Below are 22,527 nucleotides of genomic sequence, written 5' to 3' on the forward strand. Positions count from 1 at the left end.
TCTGAATGGAGCATCATAGGTATTTTTCTATGATGGTCTCTCTGAACTATCCAAGATGTCTTGGATAGCTCTGCTGGAGGATCTCTTCATCTGAAGAAGACGCCTGCAGAAGCTCAAGAATTGATTGAAAATGGTTGCAAATAACCAATTCATGTACACTTCTGAAAGGAATCCTGTGAACAATGGGACTAGTCAGAAGAAAGGAGTTCTTGAGATTGACACTCTGAATGCCATATTGGCTCAGAACAAGATATTGACTCAACAAGTCAATTTGATTTCTCAAAGTCTGTCTGAAATGCAAAATGCACCAAACATACTAAGGATGCTTCATCTGAGGAAGAAGCTTATGATCCTGAGAACCCTTCCATGGAAGAGGTGAATTACCTAGGAGAACCCTATGGAAACACCTATAATTCTTCATGGAGAAATCACCCAAATCTCTCAGGAAGACTCAAGAAAGACCTCAACAAGGTTTCAATAACAATAATGGTGGAAGAAACAGGTTTAGCAATGGCAAGCCTTTTTCCATCATCTTCTCAGCAACAGACAGAGAGTTCTAAGCAGAGTACTTCTGACTTAGCAACAATGGTCTCTGATCTAATCAAAACCACTCAAAGTTTCATGAATGAAACAAGGTCTTCCATTAGAAATTTGGAAGGACAAGTGGGACAGCTAAGCAAGAAAATTACTGAACTCCCTCCTAGTACTCTCCCAAGTAATACAGAAGAAAATCCAAAAGGAGAGTGCAAAGCCATAACCATGGCCGAATGTGGAGAGGAAAGAGAGGAGGAGGACGCCACTGAGGAAGACCTCAGTGGGCGTGTACCAATCTCCTCTGAGTTCCTCAATGAGGAACCATGGGAATCTGAGGCTCAAATTGAGACCATAGAGATTCCATTGGACTTACTTCTGCCATTCATGAGCTCTGATGAGTATTCTTCCTCTGAAGAGGATGAGTATGTCACTGAAGAGCAAGTTGCTAAATACCTTGGAGCAATCATGAAGCTAAATGACAAGTTATTTGGAAATGAGACTTGGGAGGAAGAACCACCTTTCCTCACCAAAGAACTGGATGACTTGTCTAGGCAGAAACTGCCTCTAAAAAGGCAAGATCCTGGGAAGTTTTCTATACCTTGTACCATAGGCACCATGACCTTCAAAAAAGGCCTTGTGTGACTTAGGGTCAAGTGTAAACCTCATGCCCCTCTCTGTAATGGAGAAAATAGGGATCTTTGAGGTGCAAGCTGCAAGAATCTCATTAGAGATGGCAGACAATTCAAGAAAACAAGCTCATGGACTTGTAGAGAATGTTTTGGTGAAAATTGAAGACCATTACATCCCTACTGATTTCATAGTCCTAGAGACTGGGAAGTGCATGGATGAATCCATCATCCTTGGTAGACCCTTCCTAGCCACAGCAAAGGCTGTGATTGATGTTGATAGAGGAGAGTTGATCATTCAAGTGAATGAAGAATCCTTGGTGTTTAAGGCCCAAGGACATCCCTCTATCATCATGGAGAGGAAGCATGAAGAGCTTCTCTCAAAACAGAGCCAAGCAGAGCCCCCACAGTCAAACTCTAAGTTTGGTGTTGGGAGGGCCACAACCAAACTCTAAGTTTGGTGTTGAACCCCCACATTCAAACTCTAAGTTTGGTGTTGGAGGTTCCAACACGGTTCTGAGTATTTCTGAGGCTCCATGAGAGTCCTCTGTCAAGCTAATGACATTAAAGAAGCGCTTGTTGGGAGGCAACCCAATGTTTTATAGTTAACTATTTTCTTTTATTATTTTATCTTTTTTGTAGGTTGATGATCATAAGAAGTCACAAAACAATGAAAAAAGCAAAACAGAATGAAAAAACAGGAAGAAAATAGCACACCCTGGAGGAGAAGAAGCTGGGTTCAAACGCCAGTATGCTAGCTGTTGGGCGTTTAACGCCCAGTCTGGCACCATTCTGGGCGTTTAACGCCAGAAAGGGCACCAGACTGGCGTTAAACGCCAGTAAAGGGCAACAACTGGCGTTAAACGCCAGGAATGGCACCAGCCCGGCGTTTAACGCCAGAAATACCTCAAAACGTGATTTTGAGCAACATTTGGTGCAGGGATGACTTTTCCTTGACACCACAGGATCTGTGGACCCCACAGGACCCCACCATCACTCTCTCTCTTCTTCCCCCATTCACCAATCACCTCAATACCTCTTCCCCAAAAACCCTTCAGCTATCAAATCCCATCTTTCTCTTCACCACTCACATCCATCCTCATAAATCCCACCAACCTCACCCTTCAAATTCAAACCACTTTCCCTCCCAACCCACCATCATGGCCGAACCATTACCCCCCCTCTCTCCTATATATACCCTTCTTCAACCCTTCATTTTCACACAACCTAAACACCCCTTCTTTCCCTTCTTGGCCGAACACACCACCTTCCCCCTCTTCCTTATTTCTTCTTCTTCTACTCTCTTCTTTCTTCTTTTGCTCGAGGACGAGCAAACATTTTAAGTTTGGTGTGGTAAAAGCGTTGTTTTTTCGTTTTTCCATAACCGTTTATGGCATCCAAGGCCGGAGAAACCTCTATAAAGAGGAAAGGGAAGGCAAAAGCTTCCACCTCCGAGTCATGGGAGATGGATAGATTCCTCTCAAGGGTGCATCAAGTCCACTTCTATGAAGTTGTGGCCTTGAAAAAGGTGATCCCCGAAGTCCCCTTTTCACTCAAAAAGGGTGAATATCCGGAGATCCGCCATGAGATCCGAAGAAGAGGTTGGGAAGTGCTTACCAACCCCATTCAACAAGTCGGAATCTTGATGGTTCAAGAGTTCTATGCTAATGCATGGATTACCAAGAACCATGACCAAAGTGTGAACCCGAATCCAAAGAATTATCTCACTATGGTTCGGGGGAAATACTTGGATTTTAGTCCGGAGAGTGTGAGGGTGGCATTCAACTTGCCTATGATGCAAGGAGATGAGCATCCTTACACTAGAAGGGTCAACTTTGATCAAAGGTTGGACCAAGTCCTCACAACCATATGTGAAGAGGGCGCACAATGGAAGCAAGATTCAAGAGGCAAGCCGGTTTAATTAAGAAGGCATGACCTCAAGCCCGTGGCTAGAGGATGGTTAGAGTTCATACAACGCTCAATCATTCCCACTAGCAACCGGTCCAAAGTTACCATAGACCGGGCCATCATGATCCATAGCATCATGATTGGAGAAGAAATAGAAGTTCATGAGGTTATAGCCAAGAACTCTACAAGATGGCGGACAAGACCTCCACTTTGGCAAGGTTAGCCTTTCCTCATCTCATCTGTCACCTCTGTTATTCAGTTGGAGTTGACATAGAGGGAGATACCCCCATTGATGAGGACAAGCCCATCACCAAGAAAAGGATGGAGTACACAAGAGACCCCTCTCACCAAAAGATCCCTGAGATTCCTCAAGGGATGCACTTTCCTCCACAAAACTATTGGGAGCAACTAAACACCTCCCTAGGAGAATTGAGTTCCAACATGGGACAACTAAGGGTGGAGCATCAAGAACACTCCATTCTCCTCCATGAAATTAGAGAAGACCAAAGAATCATGAGGGAGGAGCAACAAAGACAAGGAAGAGACATTGAGGAGCTCAAGCACTCCATAGGATCTTCAAGAGCAAGAAAGAGCCGCCATCACTAAGGTGGACCCGTTCCTAGATTTCCTTGTTCTTTATTCTTCTGTTTTTCGATTTTTATGCTTTATGTTATCCATGTTTGTGTCTTGTGATCATTAGTGTCTTAGTGTCTATGCCTTAAAGTTATGAATGTCCTATGAATCCATCACCTTTCTTGAATAAAAATGTGCTTAATTAAAAAGGAAAGAATTGCATGAATTCTGAATTTTATAATAGTTTAATTATTTTGATGTGGTGGCAACACTTTTGTTCTCTGAATGTATGCTTGAACAGTGCATATGTCTTTTGAACTTGTGGTTCATGAATGTTGGCTCTTGAAAGAATGATGAAAAAGGAGACATGTTACTGAGGATCTGAAAAATCATTAAAAATGATTCTTGAAGCAAGAAAAAGCAGAAAAAAAAAAAGAGAAAAAGCAAACGAAAAAAAAAACAAAAAAAAATCGAAAAAAAAAAGAGAAAGAAAAAGAAAGAAATAAAGTTGTGATCCAAGGCAATAAGAGTGTGCTTAAGAACCCTGGACACCTCTAATTGGGGACTTTAGCAAAGCTGAGTCACAATCTGAAAAGGTTCACCCAATTATGTGTCTGTGGCATGTATGTATCCGGTGGTAATACTGGAAGACAGAGTGCTTTGGGCCACAGCCAAGACTCAATAAATAGCTATGTTCAAGAATCATCATACTTTACTAGGAGAATCATTAACACTATCTGGATTCTAAGTTCCTAAGGAAGCCAATCATTCTGAATTACAAGGGATAGAGTGAGATGCCAAAACTATTCAGAGGCAAAAAGATAAAAAGCCCCGCTCATCTAATTAATACTGATCTTCATAGATGTTTTTGGAGTTCATTGCATATTCTCTTCTTTTTATCTTATTTGATCTTCAGTTGCTTGGGGACAAGCAACAATTTAAGTTTGGTGTTGTGATGAGCGGATAATTTGTATACTTTTTGGCATTGTTTTTAGTATGTTTTTGTTATGATTTAGTTTTTTTATTATATTTTTATTAGTTTTTAATTAAAATTCACTTTTCTGGACTTTACTATGAGTTTGTGTGTTTTTCTGTGATTTCAGGTATTTTCTGGCTGAAATTGAGGGACCTGAGCAAAAATCTGATCCAGAGACTCAAAAGGACTGCAGATGCTGTTGGATTCTGACCTCCCTACACTCGAAGTGGATTTTCTGGAGCTACAGAAGCCCAATTGGCGCGCTCTCAACGGCGTTGGAAAGTAGACATCCTGGGCTTTCCAGCAATATATAATAATCCATACTTTGCCCAAGATTTGATGGCCCAAACCGGCGTTCAAAGTCACCTCAAGAAATTCCAGCGTTAAACGCCGGAACTGGCACCTAATTGGGAGTTAAACGCCCAAACTGGCACTAAAGCTGGCGTTTAACTCCAAGGAGAGTCTCTACACGAAAAAGCTTCATTGCTCAGCCCAAGCACACACCAAGTGGGCCCGGAAGTGGATTTTTATGTCATTTACTCATCTATGTACTAGTTTTCTATAAGTAGGACCTTTTACTATTGTATTTAAAAAGAGACTTTTGGTAGCTATCTTTGTTTTATGCTATCTTAGACCATTGGGAGGCTGGCCATTCGGCCATGCCTAGACCTTGTTCTTATGTATTTTCAACGGTGGAGTTTCTACACACCATAGATTAAGGTGTGGAGCTCTGCTGTACCTCGAGTATTAATGCAATTACTATTGTTCTTCCATTCAATTCCGCTTGTTCTTTATCCAAGATATCACTTGTTCTTCAACATGATGAAGGTGATGATTGACGCCCATCACCATTCTCACTCATGAACAAGGTGACTGACAACCATTCTTGTTCTACAAGCATCTGAGGCTTAGTGAATATCTCTTGGATTCCTGATTGCACGATGCATGGTTGATCGCCTGACAACCGAGTCCTCGCCTGACAAACGAGCCAACCATTCCGTGAGATCAGAGTCTTCGTGGTATAGGCAGGACCTGATGGCAGCATTCAAGAGAATCCGGAAGGTCTAACCTTGTCTGTGGTATTCTGAGTAGGATTCAATGATTGAATGACTGTGACGTGCTTCAAACCTGTAACCTACTGGGCGTTAGTGACAGACGCAAAAGAGGGATTCTATTCCGGTAGGGGAGGGAACCAAACCGGTGATTGGCAGTACTGTGACAGAGTGCGTGCATTAGCTTTCACTGCGTGGATGGGAGGTAGCTGCTGACAACAGTGAAACCCTACACGAGCTTTCCATGGAAAGGAGTAAGAAGGATTGGATGAAGGCAGTAGGAAAGCAGAGAGACGGAAGGGAAGGCATCTTCATACACTTGTCTGAAGCTCTTACACCAATGATATGCATAAGTATCACTATCTTTATCTTTATGTTATTTTCGTTCATCATCATATACAATTGAGTTTGCCTGACTAAGATTTACAAGATGACCATAGCTTGCTTCAATGCTAACAATCTCCGTGGGATCGACCCTTACTCACGTAAGGTATTACTTGGACGACCCAGTGCACTTGCTGGTTAGTTGTGTGAAGTTGTAGTGATCACAATTTCGCGCACCAGTATCACGGATCATCACATTCGTCATGGTTAAGTGCAACGAATATCTTAGAATAGGAGTAAACTGAATTGAATAGAAAATAGTAGTAATTGCATTAAAACTTGAGGTACAGCAGAGCTCCACACCCTTAATCTATAGTGTGTAAAAACTCCACCGTTGAAAATACATAAGTGATGAAGGTCCAGGCATGGCCGAATGGCCAGCCCCCAAAACATGATTAATAGTCTCCTAAGATGAATAATGGAATAAAACCGAGACCAAAGATGTCTAATACAATAGTAAAATGTCCTATTTGTACTAAACTAGCTAGTAGGGTTTACAGAAGTAAGTAATTGATGCAGAAATCCACTTCCGGGGCCCACTTGGTGTGTGCTTGGGCTGAGCTTGAGCTTTACACATACAGAGGCTTCTTTTGGAGTTGAACGCCAAGTTGTAACATATTTTTGGCTTTCAACTCTGGTTCGTGACGTGTTTCTGGCGTTTGACTCCAGAATGCAACATGGAACTGGCGTTGAGCACCAGTTTACGTCGTCTAATCTCGAATAAAGTATAGACTATTATATATTTCTGGAAAGCTCTGGATGTCTACTTTCCAAAGCCATTGAGAATGTATTTTCCAAAGCTCTGTAGCTCCAGAAAATCTATTTTGAGTGCAGGGAGGTCAAAATCCAACAGCATCAGCAGTCATTTGTCAGCCTTCTTATTAGAGTTTTGCTCAGGTCCCTCAATTTCAGCCAGAAAATACCTGAAATTACAGAAAAATACACAAACTCATAGTAAAGTCTAGAAATGTGAATTTAGCATAAAAAACTAATGAAAATATCCCTAAAAGTAGCTAGATCCTACTAAAAGCTACCTAAAAACATTGCCAAAAAGCGTATAAATTATCCGCTCATCAGTTCCCCATTAGGGAACTTCTTATTGGTCAGTGGACGTCCATTGAGGTCTTTCTCAATGGAAATCACGCCATCCTCCTCCTCTATAGGTTCGGCCATTTTGGTCACATTAATGGCCTTGCACTCTCTCTTTGGATTCTCTTTTGTATTGCTTGGGAGAGTACTAGGAGGAGTTTCAGTGACTCTTTTACTCAGCTGACCCACTTGTGCCTCCAAATTTTTGATGGAGAACCTTGTTTCATTCATGAAACTGAGAGTGACTTTAGATAGATCAAAGACTATGTTTGCTAAACTAGAGAGGCTCTGCTCAGAATTCTCTGTCTCTTGCTGAGAAGATGATGGAAAAGGTTTTCTATTGCCAAACCTATTTCTCCCACCATTATTATTATTGAAACCTTGTTGAGGCTTCTGTTGATCTTTCCATGAAAAATTTGGGTGATTTCTTCATGAAGGATTATAGGTGTTTCGATAGGCTTCTCCTATGTAATTCACCTCTTCCATTGCAGGATTCTCATGGTCATAAGCTTCTCCTTCAGAGGAGGCTTCTTTAGCACTACCAGATGCAGCTTGCAATCCAGTCAGATTCTGAGAAATTATATTGACTTGCTGAGTTAGTATTTTGTTCTGAGCCAATATGGCATTCAGAGTATCAATCTCAAGAACTCCTTTCTTCTGAGTCACCCCATTATTCACAGGATTTCTTTCAGAAGTGTTCATGAACTGATTATTTGCAACCATCTCAATGAGTTCCTGGGCTTCTTGATGAGCGGATAATTTATACGCTTTTTGGCATTGTTTTTAGGTAGTTTTTAGTAAGTTCAAGCTACTTTTAGGGATATTTTCATTATTTTTTATGTTAAATTCACATTTCTGGACTTTACTATGAGTTTGTGTATTTTTTTGTGATTTCAAGTAATTTCTGGCTGAAATTGAGGGACTTGAGCAAAACTCTGAAAAAGGCTGACAAAAGGACTGCTGATGTTGTTGGAATCTGACCTCCCTGCACTCAAAATGGATTTTATGGAGCTACAGAACTTCAAATGGCGCGCTCTCAACGGCGTTGGAAAATAGACATCCAGAGCTTTCCAGCAATATATAATAGTCCATACTTTATTCGGAAATTGATGACGTAACTTGGCGTTGAACGCCAAGTACATGCTGCTGTCTGGAGTTAAACGCCAGAAACACGTCATGATCCGGAGTTGAACGCCCAAAACACGTTATAACTTGGCGTTCAACTCCAAGAAAAGCCTCAGCTCGTGGATAGATCAAGCTCAGCCCAAGCATACACCAAGTGGGCCTCGGAAGTGGATTTATGCATCAATTACTTACTCATGTAAATCCTAGTAGCTAGTCTAGTATAAATAGGATAATTTACTATTGTATTAGACGTCTTTTGACCACGTTTCATCTTTGGTCTCAGTTTTGTTTTATTCTTCATCTTAAGAGGCTATTGATCACGTTTTAGGGGGCTGGCCATTCGGCCATGCCTGAACCTTTCACTTATGTATTTTCAACGGTGGAGTTTCTGCACACCATAGATTAAGGGTGTGTAGCTCTGCTGTACCTCAAGTTTCAATACAATTACTATTACTTTCTATTCAATTCTCTTTTATTCTTATTCCAAGATATACGTTGCACTTCAACTTGATGAATGTGATGATCCGTGACACTCATCATCATTCTCACCTATGAATGCATGTGACTGACAACCACTTCCGTTCTACTTTAGGCCGGGCGCATATCTCTTAGATTTCCCAACAGAATCTTCATGGTATAAGCTAGATAGGTGGCGGCATTCATGGGGATTCGGAAAGTCTAACCTTGTCTGTGGTATTCCGAGTAGGATCCCGGGAATCTGGAAAGTCTAACCTTGTCTGTGGTATTCCGAGTAGGATTCTGGTATTGAATGACTGTGACGAGCTTCAAACTCCTGAAGGCTGGGCGTGATGACAAACGAAAAAGAATCAAGGGATTCTACTCCAACCTGATTGAGAACCGACAGATGATTAGCCGTGCTGTGACAGAGCATTTGGACCATTTCCACTGAGAGGATGGGATGTAGCTATCAACAAGGGTGATGCCTCCAGACGATTAGCCGTGCAGTGACAGTCATAGGACCATTTTCCGGAGAGGATTAAAAGTAGCCATTGATGATGGTGATGCCCTACATACAGCTTGCCATGGAAAGGAGTACGAAGGATTGGATGAAAGTAGTAAGAAAGTAGAGATTCGAAAGGATTCTAGCATCTCCACACGCCTATCTGAAATTCCCACTATTGATTTACATAAGTATTTCTATCCCTTTTTATTTTCTATTTATTATTAATTTTCGAAACCCATAACCATTTAATCTGCCTAACTGAGATTTACAAGGTGACCATAGCTTGCTTCATACCAACAATCTCTGTGGGATCGACCCTTACTCACGTAAGGTATTACTTGGATGACCTAGTACACTTGCTGGTTAAGTTAAACGGAGTTGTGTCCACACATAGCCAAGAGCCATAATAATGATTCTATACAATAACAAAGAGTACTACATTGATGTGATCACAATTTCGTCCACCACTTCTGCATGGGTTTTCAGATGAAGAGATCCACTAGCAGAATGATCCAATGACATTTTTGACAACTCAGACAGACCATCATAGAATATACATATGATGCTCCATTCTGGAAGCATGTTAGAAGGACACCTTTTGGTTAATTGCTTGTATCTTTCCCAAGCTTCATAGAGGGATTCACCTTCCTTTTATTTGAAGGTTTGGACTTCCACTCTAAGCTTTCTCATCTTTTGTGGTGGAAAGAATTTGGTCAAGAAAGCATTGACCAACTTGTCCCAAGAGTTCAGGCTTTCTCTAGGTTGTGAGTCCAACCATGTCCTAGCTTTGTCTCTTATAGCAAAAGGGAAAAGCATAAGCCTGTAGACCTCAGGATCAACCCCATTGGTCTTAATAGTATCACAGATTTGCAAGAATTCAGCTAAGAACTGATGAAGATCTTTCAATGGAAATCCATGAAACTTACAATTCTGCTGCATTAGAGAAACTAATTGAGGTTTAAGCTCAAAGTTGTTTGCTCCAATGGTAGGAATTGAGATGCTTCTTCTATAGAAGTTGGAAGTTGGTGCAGTATACTCACCAAGCATCTTCCTTGCACCTCCGCCATTGTTATTAGGTTCGGCCATGTCTTCTTCTTTTTCAAAAATTTCTATCAGGTCCTCTCCAGAGTGTTGTGCTTTAGCTTCTCTTAGCTTCCTCTTCAAAGTCCTTTCAGGTTCAAGATCAGCTTCAACAAGAATATCTTTATCCTTGTTCCTGCTCATATGAAAAAGAAGAAAATAAAAAAAGAAGAGGATTCCTCTATGTCACAGTATAGAGATTCCTTTATGTGAGTAGAAGAAGAAAAGAATAGAAGAATGAGGTAGAGGGAGAATAAGAAGAATTCAAACACAGAGGGAGAGAGAGGGTTCAAATTATGAGTAGAAGAGAAGTGTTAGTAGATAAATAGAAAGAGATGAGAGAGAGGGAATTCGAATATTAAATAAAAGAAAAAGGAAAATATTTTTTTATTTTAAAAATTAGTTAGTATTCGAAAATTAAGAAAAGGAATAAAATAAAATTAGAGTTTGAAACAATTAGTTAATTAAAAAGGTTTTTGAAAAAGAGGAACGTGATTTTCAAAAATGAGAAGTGAAAAAGTAGTTAGGTGGTTTTGAAAAAGATAAGAAATAGTAAGTTTTGAAAAGATAAGAAGTTAGAAAAAGATTTTGAAATTAAAATTTGAAAAATATATGATTTGAAAAAGATTTGATTTTAAAATTGATGACTTGATGATGAGCGGATAATTTATACGCTTTTTGGCATTGTTTTTAGGTAGTTTTTAGTAAGTTCAAGCTACTTTTAGAGATGTTTTCACTAGTTTTTATGTTAAATTCACATTTCTGGACTTTACTATGAGTTTGTGTATTTTTCTGTGATTTCAGGTAAATTCTGACTGAAATTGAGGGATTTGAGCAAAACTCTGAAAAAGCTGACAAAAGGACTGCTGATGCTGTTAGATTCTGACCTCCCTGCACTCGAAATGGATTTTCTGGAGTTACAGAACTCCAATTGGCGCGCTCTCAACGGCGTTGGAAAGTAGACATCCAGGGCTTTCCAGCAATATATAATAGTCCATACTTTACGCGAAGAATGACGACGTAACTTGGCGTTGAACGCCAAGTACATGCTGCTGTCTGGAGTTAAACGCCAGAAAAACGTCATGATCCGGAGTTGAACGCCCAAAACACGTCATAACTCGAAGTTCAACTCCAAGAGAAGCCTCAGCTCGTGGATTGATCAAGCTCAGCCCAAACATACACCAAGTGGGCCCCGGAAGTGGATTTATGCATCAATTACTTACTCATGTAAACCCTAGTAGCTAGTCTAGTATATATAGGACATTTATCTATTGTATTAGACATCTTTTGACCACTTTAACTCTTTATTCATTCGGTCACTTGATCATGGAGAGGGCTGGCCATTCCGCCATGCCTGAACCTCTTTTACTTATGTATTTTCAACGGTGGAGTTTCTGCACACCATAGATTAAGGGTGTGGAGCTCTGCTGTACCTCAAGTATTAATGAAATTCTATTTTCTTTTATTCAATTCCTCTTTTATTCTTATTCCAAGATATTCATTCGTACCCAAGAACATGATGAATGTGATGAGTTAGATAACCCTCATTATCAATCTCACTTATGAACGCGCGTGATTGACAACCACTTCCGTTCTACATGCAACCGAGCTTGAATGTATATCTCTTAGATTCCCCAACAGAATCTTCGTGGTATAAGCTAGATAGATGGCGGCATTTATGAGGATCCGGAAAGTCTCACCTTGTCTGTGGTATTCCGAGTAGGATCCTGGGAATCCGGAAAGTCTAACCTTGTCTGTGGTATTCCGAGTAGGATTCCGGTAATGAATGACTGTGATGTACTTCAAACTTGCAAGTGCTGGGCGTTAGTGACAGACGCAAAAGAATCAAGGGATTCTATTCCAGTAGGCGCGGGAACCAACCAGTGATTAGCCGTACTGTGACAGAGTGCGTGAGCATTAGTTTTCACTGCGAGGATGGGATGTAGCCATCAACCATGGGTGATGCCTCCAGATGATTAGCTGTGCGAGTGACAGCCGCATAGGATATTTTCCCGAGAGGATTGAAAGTAGCCACCGCTGATGGTGAACCCCTATACACAGCTTGCCATGGAAAGGAGTAAGAAGGATTGAGTAGAAGCAGTAGGAGAGCAGGCGTCCTTGGGCCATACAGCATCTTCATATACTTAACTGAAATTCCTACCAATGAATCTGCATAAGTGTTCTATCCCTTTTATTATTCCTTTTTATTTATTATTTATTCCAATAATCACAATTACCCTTTAATCTGTCTAACTGAGATTTACAAGGTGACCATAGCTTGCTTCATACCAACAATCTCTGTGGGATCGACCCTTACTCACGTAAGGTTTATTACTTGGACGACCCAGTACACTTGCTGGTTAGTTGAACGGAGTTGTGAATTCAACCAGTGCCATAAGAAGCTTTCATCTCAAAATAGTTAGAACATGGATCACAATTTCGTCCACCACTTGACTAACAAGAAATTAAAAGATATGATTCTAAAATTTAAAGATTGAACCTTTCTTAACAAGAAAGTAACAAACTTGAAATTTTTTGAATCAAATCCTTAAATGTTAGTAAAGTTTTCAAAAATATGAGATGGAAATAAGAAAAAGATTTTGAAAATCAATTTTAAAATTTTCGAAAATATTAAGAAGAAAAATGAAAAATATTTTATTTTTGAAAAAGATTTGAAAAGATAGAATTTTTAAATTGAAATTTTGACTTGACTAATAAGAAACAACTAAATTTTAAAAATCTTTGACTAAGTCAACCCAAAATTTCGAATTTTATGAGTGAAATAAGGAAAAGATATATTTTTTATTTTTTTTGAATTTTAATGAGGAAAGAGAAAAACAAAAAAAAAACTCAAGACAAAAATTTTGGATCAAAACCAATGATGCATGCAAGAACACTTTGAATGTCAAGATGAACACCAAGAACACTTTGAAGATCAAGATGAACATCAAGAACTTATTTTTGAAAAATTTTTGAGAAGAATGACATGCAAGACACCAAACTTAAAAACTTTTAAACTTTTGATTCTAAAAATCCGAAAATGCATATGAAAAACAAGAAAAGACACAAGAAAGAGAAAATTTTAAGATCAAACAAGGAGACTTTATCAATAACAACTTGAAGATCATGAAGAACACAATGTATGAGATTTTTCGAAAATCTTGGGAAAATTTGAAAACATGCAATTGATACCAAACTTAGGATTTGACACTAGACTCAAACAAGAAACACAATATTTTTTTGGTTTTTTTTATTTTATTAAAAAAAATTTCAAAATATATATATATATATATTTTAAAAAAAACTTTTTGAAAAGAAAAATAAAAGTTGAAACAAGAAAGAAAAGTTACCCAATCTAAGCAACAAGCTAAACCGTCAGCTGTCCAATCTCGAACAATCCCTGGCAACGGCGCCAAAAACGTGGTGCACGGAATTGTGATACACAACTCCGATACAACTAACCAGCAAGTGCACTAGGCACTACAACAAACAAGGCTTTTCACAACGGTCACGGTCAAAAACCGTTGTCGTAGATTGAAAAACCGTTCCCAAAACTTTAGGCAACGCTTTGGCAACGGTTTTTGACCTGTGGTATATGCGGCCGTTGCCAATGCTCAAAGGCAACGGTTTTTTACCTAAGGCAACGGTAACAGAAAAACCGTTGCCACAGTTAGTGGCATAGACAACGGTTTTGACGGAAAATTTTAGACAACGGTTTTGATCCGTTACTCAACAAGCAACGGTTTCTAACCGTTCCTATTAACATGACAACGGTTTAAAATCGTAACTGGATAGGCAACGGTTTTAAACTGTTGTGGTTTTATTATTCACATAGCCAACGGTTATAAACCGTTACCGTTGGCTCCAGGTTTTGGCAACGGTTTTAAAACCGTTGCCAGTTTATAACCATCTAGGACAACGGTTTTAAAGCGTTACTGTTGATGTCGTTTTCAGCAACGGTTTTAATACTATTGCCATTTTATAGTCATCTAAAACAACGGTTTTAAAGCGTTACCTTTGGAGTCGTGTTTTGGCAACGGTTTTAACACCATTGTCTTTTGTAACTATTGACAACGATTTTTTTGTGATATATAATTTTTTATTTACAATAGTTTTCTCGTGAATGAACTTAATTTCAGTTTTTTTTAGATTATTTAATGTCAATAAATAATCTAAACTATTTGAATGAAGTCACTAAAGAAAAAAATTTGAACATTTCCCATCAAATTTATAAAAATTGTTGTAAGATCCACAATATCATCTAAGTTTGCAAAAAATATAATAACAAAAGAATGTGAGAGTGTTTATTGAAACACTAAACTGGAAGCTTTATTATAATGTGATAGACTAATTCCGGCCAAGAGACCCTCACTCTTCATCAATTGTTGCCAACATTAGTAGCATCCTCTCCAGTAGTCAGTGATGGAACCTGCAGCAGCTTCAACCAGATGGAGAACAATAATAGTAGCTATTGCAACATAGCTCCAACATCCACAACACAATCACCCAATAATTCCAGCAACATAAGCGGCCTCTAGTTCACCATATGGGTTATTGTGACCTATATCACATGCTTTCTTCTTCACACTTGATGCAAATACGCTCTGAAATTGATCTTGGAGAGGCTTCCATGGATCTTAAATACTCTAAAGATGGATTAGGCAACTATGTTAATGAATTAAACTCTAAATTTAATAATTATGGATGATGTATTGTTACCTGTTTCCTCAAGTTTCTGTGCACTAATTCTGTCTAACAGGGACATTTCTTCATCATATTTTTGGAACAATGCTGCTTCCTATAAATTCTGAGGCCTCAAGTTTGTACCAGAATCAGCATTTCAAGCTCTCTCGGGGGTTGCAAACTCTTCAGAATAAGAACAATGCTGCTTTTTCTGAGTCTCCTCAAACAAAAGGGTTTCCCTGCCATGGATCGAGTCTGCATAGGAAAAAATGAGTAATTGTATGTACCATCAACAACTTCTCCATATCTTGAAATGCCTCTCTCAAACCTTACTCATCAGTAGAATATGAAATACCTGCAACAGAGGAAATGTTAATATGTATCTATCCATATATCAATATCTATTATATTATTAGTATCAGCTACATTACACCAAAAATAAAACATGATGGATGCAACTTATAAGGTATTTCAAACTTCAATGCACCTCCAATGAACAGTTTTGAGTTTGGAGCAGATAACATGCACCGTATTTCCTGGAGAATAGATGGGGATGGGAGCAATTCTGAACTGATCTGCTTGTTTGCAGCATTTCTGAGTAAATTCCCAATTCAACCAAAGAAAGCCATCGTTGGAACCTGAAGTAAACCGTAAACCTTGATTATTATTATTATGTTCTATATATGGTATTTCAACAACAAAAAACCAGATTGTCGACACACATGAGACGAAAAACAAAGAAGTGCAGAAAGAAAAATTATTTACTTCAGCTTGTTACACTCAAACTATATAAAATCATTTCATTGTTCTTGTCCTAATCAATAACATAAATTCAAAAGCCAGCCATTTTTAACGCTTCATTACCTAACTATTAGTTTCAGAGAGCTATTTATCAATCAAATTTCAAGCTCCTTGATCAAACCCTTGCAATAACCAATGAAATAAAACCAGCAGATTGAAAACCAAAACGAAAAGAGATATATCAATATCATAGGTAGCATAGCAAGATAATTCTCAACTTGTCAAGTGCGGAGATTAAAAAATATAAACAACAATAAATTGAATCGAAAGATGAAGAAAGAACAAGGTGGAGATTAAAAAATATAAACAAGAGCAGCACAGTGAAGAAGAAAAAGAAGAGAATTGGAGCCTGGGAGAGTACCTTTGTAAAGTGCTAAAACCCTAAGCAGAGATATTTTTAACCTTTGCTGGAAACTGAAATTGAATTGATATCAACCCTACGTGGAGACCTAGGGAAAAGAACCGATATCAACCCTTGATTTCGGTTCAAGAATCTGCAGCCGTCGATGCTCCTCACTTGTCCTATCCTTGTTCTTCTGCTCCTCACTTGTCCTACCCTTGTGGCGATGCTCTCCACTTCCAAAACTGTTTAAATTGCACAGATATCCCCACTCACCAATGGCATTCCCATTCCCGTCATTGTCTTCATCATCTTCATCAACCAAAAAAGTTTCTCGCTCGTCTTCTACATCTTCTGGTTCAGGAGGGAGCCAGAGAATTCCATTATTCTCAAAATCAACAGGTTCAGCATCAACAATAAAGTTAATAAATTACTAGTGTCACAACAGAATACTAATACACATACATTAGGGAACTTACAAACAGGCCTTCTTTAAGCATTAGTTGCTTTGCAGTTTCTATAGCTTCTTCACTTGATATCTGCCAATTTAAACATATCTCAAGAGTTAACAAAACATAAAATTCATCATTTTTTTAGTCTTATTCCCAATTCAAACATATTGAATGCTCGTGTAACTTTTAGAAATTAAACTAAAGCAACAAATTACCAAATTCAATTCACAAATTAAAATTCAATTAACACACAAATTTTTAGAAATTTCGGCAACATTATGGCAGTAAATAGGACGTTTCTGAATTTAAACAAACAGCAAAATCAACCCATATGAACTCACTAAAATCAAATCAGCACTAATAAAACAGCTCAGAATAAGGCCATCAGCATCACTGCTCAATCAAAACAAGGCATGGAATCAGCCATTAACAAGGATAAAGCAGCACTAAACAGCAAAATCAACCCATATGAACTCACTAAAATCAAATCAGCACTAATAAAACAGCTCAGAATAAGGCCATCATCATCATTGCTCAATCAAAACAAGGCATGAAATCAGCCATTAACAAGGATAAAGCAGCACTAAACAGCAACATCAACCCATATGAACTCACTAAAATCAAATCAGCACTAATAAAACAGCTCAGAATAAGGCCATCATTTGACAACAACAAAGTAAATAGTAGAAATTAAGAATAATATCAGGAGTCTTTAACTCAACTGTAAACGTAAAAGTAACAACAATTGATGGACAAATTGCCAAGAGACAGGAAATCTATAACCTATTTTAACTCAACCCCAAAGCTAGCTCAAAGGCAAAGAATGTCTCACATTTATAAACCACCTAGAAACCTCATCTTTGAATGATGTTGGATTTGTAATGCTGGCAATGTTCATTACCTCACAAAAGTCACCAGAAATCTGTAGAGATTTTGCTTGTAAAGTCGTATGGTACTCACGCAACACACTCTTGCAGACTACAGCATACACATATCAACATGTTCTACCTTACTATCGTAAAATCAACAAGAGGCACAACCAGTCACACATTTAATCTACAACCAAAATCCATTACATATGAAGCATTCAACTATTTGTAATAATCCAGTAAACTTTTCAAGCATTCAAAGTTTAAAATATTTAATTTAATAAAATATTCCCTACCTCGATGTCACAACTCGCGAAAATCACTAAACACAGCAGCTCCATCAGTGGTTCCAATACCAGCTCCCATGGCAGCAGCAGTAGTGATTCTGGGTAGCTCCAGTGCTGGTTCCCAGCAGCTGAGGACTCTGGCAACTTGCAGAACCTAGAGGCGAGGCAGAACAGAGCCGTTTTCCTCAAATCCCAAGTAGCAGCTTCCCTGTTTCCTTTTCCATTCACGTTCCTCTCCATGGCCATGATGAAACAACGAATTGAACGGCGGCGTAGCCAGGATGCAACGGCGGTGGCTCCCTTTCCCTGGCCCCTGACTCATGCGTAGTTCTTCCTCTCTTGTCCGTGTGTGTGTGTGTGTATGTGTTACGTTTATGAGTGGGGGTTGTGTGCTCAGTGGGGGGGGTGTTTAGGGTTTTAAATTTTGGAAATTAGGGTTTTTTATTTAATTTAGGAATTTAGTTAGGAATGAGAGATTTTATAAGAGGATATAGATAAAATAGATATATTGATAAAAATGGATGGATAGAATAATAATTTTAAAATCTAATATACTATAATTACCAAAAAAATCTAATATATTATATTAAAATTATTTAAAAATATTATTTATCAATCTATTGCTAAATTCAAATAATTATTTCTAACAAAAAATATATATTTGTTATAACAAAATAATTATTTATAATAAAAATATATAATATTTATTATAAATTTATTTTAATTTTATTTTTTTCAAAAATAATATTTGCTATATAATAATCAATAATAGATATATAATATTTATTTTAAAATTATTTTAATTTTATTTCTTTATATTAATATTTATTATATATTTATAATAAAAATATATAATATTTATTATAAATTTATTTTAGCCTTATGTGTTCAAAATATAATATTTTTTATATATTTATAATAATATATAATATTTATAATAAATTTATTTAGTTTTATTTTTTTAAAATAATATTTGTTATTTATCTATAACAATAGTTTTTGAGTATTTTATAAATTCAGTATTTATAGAAAAAATAGTTTCAATTTATATAATTATTTGAAATTATTTTTATTAGTATTGTTTAATTTGTACAATTATTTAAATAATATTAGAAAATGGTTGTTTCATAAATAATTGTTGTAATGGTTGTAAAACCGTTCTTTAAAATAGTCAAAGAGAACGGTTTTATTTTGTTACTATAGCATAATGAAAAAATGAACTTTAACAACAACACTATAAAAACTGTTGTCTAAGACCATCTAATGGAACGGTTTTAAAGTGTAGCATTTTGGCAACGGTTTTAATGCGTTTCTTTTGTACAATTCTTTAAACAACAATAAAAAACCGTTGTTTAAAGCCAAATCATGGTAACGATTATAAAACCGTTCTTTAAAATAATCAAAAAGAACGGTTTTATTTTGTTGCTAGAAATTGATGAAAAACTGAATTCAACAGTAACACTTTAAAAAACCGTTGTCTAAACCTATCTAAGAGAACGGTTTTAAGGCATTGCGAAATTTGGCGTTGCTAAAGGCCATATTTGTTGATACCAAACTTAGGATTTGACACTAGACTCAAACAAGAAACACAATATTTTTTTGGTTTTTTTTATTTTATTAAAAAAAATTTCAAAATATATATATATATTTTAAAAAAAACTTTTTGAAAAGAAAAATAAAAGTTGAAACAAGAAAGAAAAGTTACCCAATCTAAGCAACAAGCTAAACCGTCAGCTGTCCAATCTCGAACAATCCCTGGCAACGGCGCCAAAAACGTGGTGCACGGAATTGTGATACACAACTCCGATACAACTAACCAGCAAGTGCACTAGGTCGTCCAAGTAATACCTTACGTGAGTAAGGATCGATCCATCGGAGATTGTCGGCTTGAAGCAAGCTATGGTCATCCTGTAAATCTCAGTCGGGCGGATTCAGAATGTTATGAGAGTTTAGATAATTAAAAGATAAATAAAACATAAAATAAGATAGGGATACTTATGCAATTCATTGGTGGAAATTTTAGATAAGCGTATAGAGATGCTTTGTTGCTCCTGAACTTCTGCTTTCCTATTGCCTTCATCCAATCATTCATACTCCTTTCCATGGCAAGTTGTATGTTGGGGGATCACCGTTGTCAATGGCTACCGTCCGTCCTCTCAGTGAAAATGGTCCAGCTATGGGTTATGTAGGGCTAATCATCTGTCGGTTCTCACTTGTGTTGGAATAAGATCCAATGATCCTTTTGTGCACAGTCACTGCACCCAACAGTCATGAGTTTGAAACTCGTCACAGTCATCCCATTCCAGATCTTACTCGGAATACCACAGACAAGGTTTAAACTTTCCGAATCTCAAGAATTCTGCCAATTGGTTCTAGCTTATACCACGAAGACTCTGATTTCACGGAATTGAAAGGCTCTGTTGTCAGGAGAGGCAATCATGCGTCGTGAACCAGGAGCCCAAGAGATACAGACTCAAGCTCTCGCAGATAGAACAGAAGTGGTTGTCAGGCACGCGTTCATAAGGGAGGATGATGATGAGTGTCACGGATCATCACATCCATCAGGTTGAAGTACGAGTGAATATCTTAGAATAAGAATAAGTGTGAATTGAATAGAAAAACAATAATACTTTGCATTGATTCATGAGGAACAGCAGAGCTCCACACCTTAATCTATGAGGTGTAGAAACTCCACCATTGAAAATACAAAAGTGATGAAGGTCCAGGCATAGCCGAATGGCCAGCCCCTAAAACGCGATCAAGAGATCAAAAGTGATCCAAAGATAATCTCAAAAATGATCTAAAAATATAAATACAATAGTAAAAAGTCCTATTTATACTAAACTAGTTACTAGGATTTACAGAAATAAGTAGACAGTGCAAAAATCCACTTCCGGGACCCACTTGGTGTGTGCTTGGACTGAGCATTGAAGTTTTCACGTGCATAGGCTTTTCTTGGCATTTTACTCCAGCTTTGGTGCCAGTTCTGACGTTTTGCGCCAGAAAAGGGTCTCTAACCGGCGTTTAGACGCCAGTTTGGGCCATCAAATCTTGGGCAACGTATGAACTATTATAAATTGCTGGAAATCCCAAGTTGTCTACTTTCCAACGCAATTGAGAGCGCACCGATTGGGCTTCTGTAGCTCCAGAAAATCCATTTCGCGTACAGGAGGATCAGAATCCAACAGCATCTGCAGTCCTTTTTTAACATTTGAATCAGATTTTGGTCAGATCCCTCAATTTCAACCAAAAAATATCTAAAATCACAAAAAAAACACACAAACTCATAGTAAAGTCCAGAAATGTGAATTTTGTATAAAAACTAATAAAAATATAATAAAAACTAACTAAAACATACTAAAAATTATGCAAAAACAATCTCAAAAAACGTATAAATTATCCGCTCATCAGCTAGTCACGCGTACGCGTCGTCCATGCGTACGCGTTGCTGCCAGCTCCTCAAAACTTCATTTTCTCACATTCCTTCCACTTTCACATGTTTCCTTTCCATCCTCTGAGCCTTTCTTGCCCTATAAATCCTGAAAACACTTAACACACAGATCACGGCATGGAATGGTAATAAAGGATAATTAAAATTGACAGTTTAAAGGCCTAGGAAACATGTTTTCAACTATACCACAGAATTAGGAAGGAAAATGTAAAACATACGATTTCTATGAATAAGTGTGAGATTAGTGGATAAAATTCACTCAATTAAACACAAGATAAAATAGCAGTTTATCAATCACCCATGTTTAGGATCTTCTTCCTCCCCTATTCGAATTCATCATTACTTTTGTACAGTATGAGTCCTTAAACCTCCTAGGTTAAGGTGAGGAGCTCTGCTGAGTTTTATGGATTAATAAAAGTAGTACTGTTCTATTTCAATTCGTGTTTGATTCTCTCCTAAGATGTATCTTCATTCTTCAACCTTATGATTGATTTGAACCGTCACAAGTTATCTCTATTCTACATGGGTTCAGCGAGCGTCTTTCATCGGATATCAATGAACCACTAGTTTGATTATACATCTCTTAGACGGCTAATCCATGACTTTGTTTGGGACTTCTCGAGACATCAGTTCAGCCAAGGTATGGAGAGATTAGGGTATTTGTGGTAAAGGCTAGAATCAAGGTGCAGCATTCTCTGATCTGGAAGATTCGACCTTGTCTGTGGTATTTTGAGTAGGATCACCAACGGAATGAACTGCAGGAACTTCACCCTCATTTAAACTGGATGCGCACTAAACCTGGTGTTTAGTCTAGAGTAAGATTAGCGGCTGCTCAAACCGGCGTTGATCACATACAGCCTGCTATAGAAGAAATTATTCACAGTTGGATTAGACAGTAAGAAAGTATTGATTCAAAAGAACAAAGCATCTCCGAATCCTTAACCATCGTCTTATCATTGAATTCACAATTACTGAATAATGTTATCTTTATTTTACTTTTATGCGCTTAAACAACTAAACAACTTTTCTATCCGCCTGACTAAGATTTACAACATAACAACTGTTTGATCCAAGCCGACAATCCTCGTGGGATTGACCCTGACTCACCTCAGGTATTACTTGGACAACCTAGTGCACTTGCTGGTTCAGTTATATAAAGTTAAATTCCGTGCACCATGATGCAACCGTGTCAAGGAGATGCTTGAATAATTAGATCCGTAGGGTGCCTTATCACCTGGTAACTTGGGTCAACTGGTCCAGGATTACCGATCGAATGCTTACTATCAAGAGCTTCCTTGAGACGGATAAATTAGAATTAGGACTATAAATAGGA

General features: G+C 37.8%; 1 long non-coding RNA gene and 1 other non-coding gene across 2 annotated transcripts; one reads left to right on the forward strand and one right to left on the reverse strand.

Annotated features, from left to right (window-relative positions):
- The first annotated feature begins 9,807 nt into the window (after window positions 1-9,807).
- Window positions 9,808-9,915, forward strand: LOC130937857 (small nucleolar RNA R71). Its single transcript, XR_009069051.1, has one exon. It is a non-coding gene; the product is annotated as a small nucleolar RNA R71 (small nucleolar RNA).
- A 4,595-nt stretch (window positions 9,916-14,510) lies between these two features.
- On the reverse strand, window positions 14,511-15,131 carry LOC130932520 (uncharacterized). The gene is made up of 2 exons (XR_009067477.1): window positions 15,031-15,131; window positions 14,511-14,957 (listed from the first exon to the last, which is right to left on the reverse strand). It is a non-coding gene; the product is annotated as an uncharacterized LOC130932520 (long non-coding RNA).
- Between the last annotated feature and the right edge of the window lie 7,396 nt (window positions 15,132-22,527).

The sequence above is a fragment of the Arachis stenosperma genome, chromosome 6 (assembly GCF_014773155.1).
Source record: "Arachis stenosperma cultivar V10309 chromosome 6, arast.V10309.gnm1.PFL2, whole genome shotgun sequence".
NCBI lineage: Eukaryota > Viridiplantae > Streptophyta > Magnoliopsida > Fabales > Fabaceae > Arachis > Arachis stenosperma.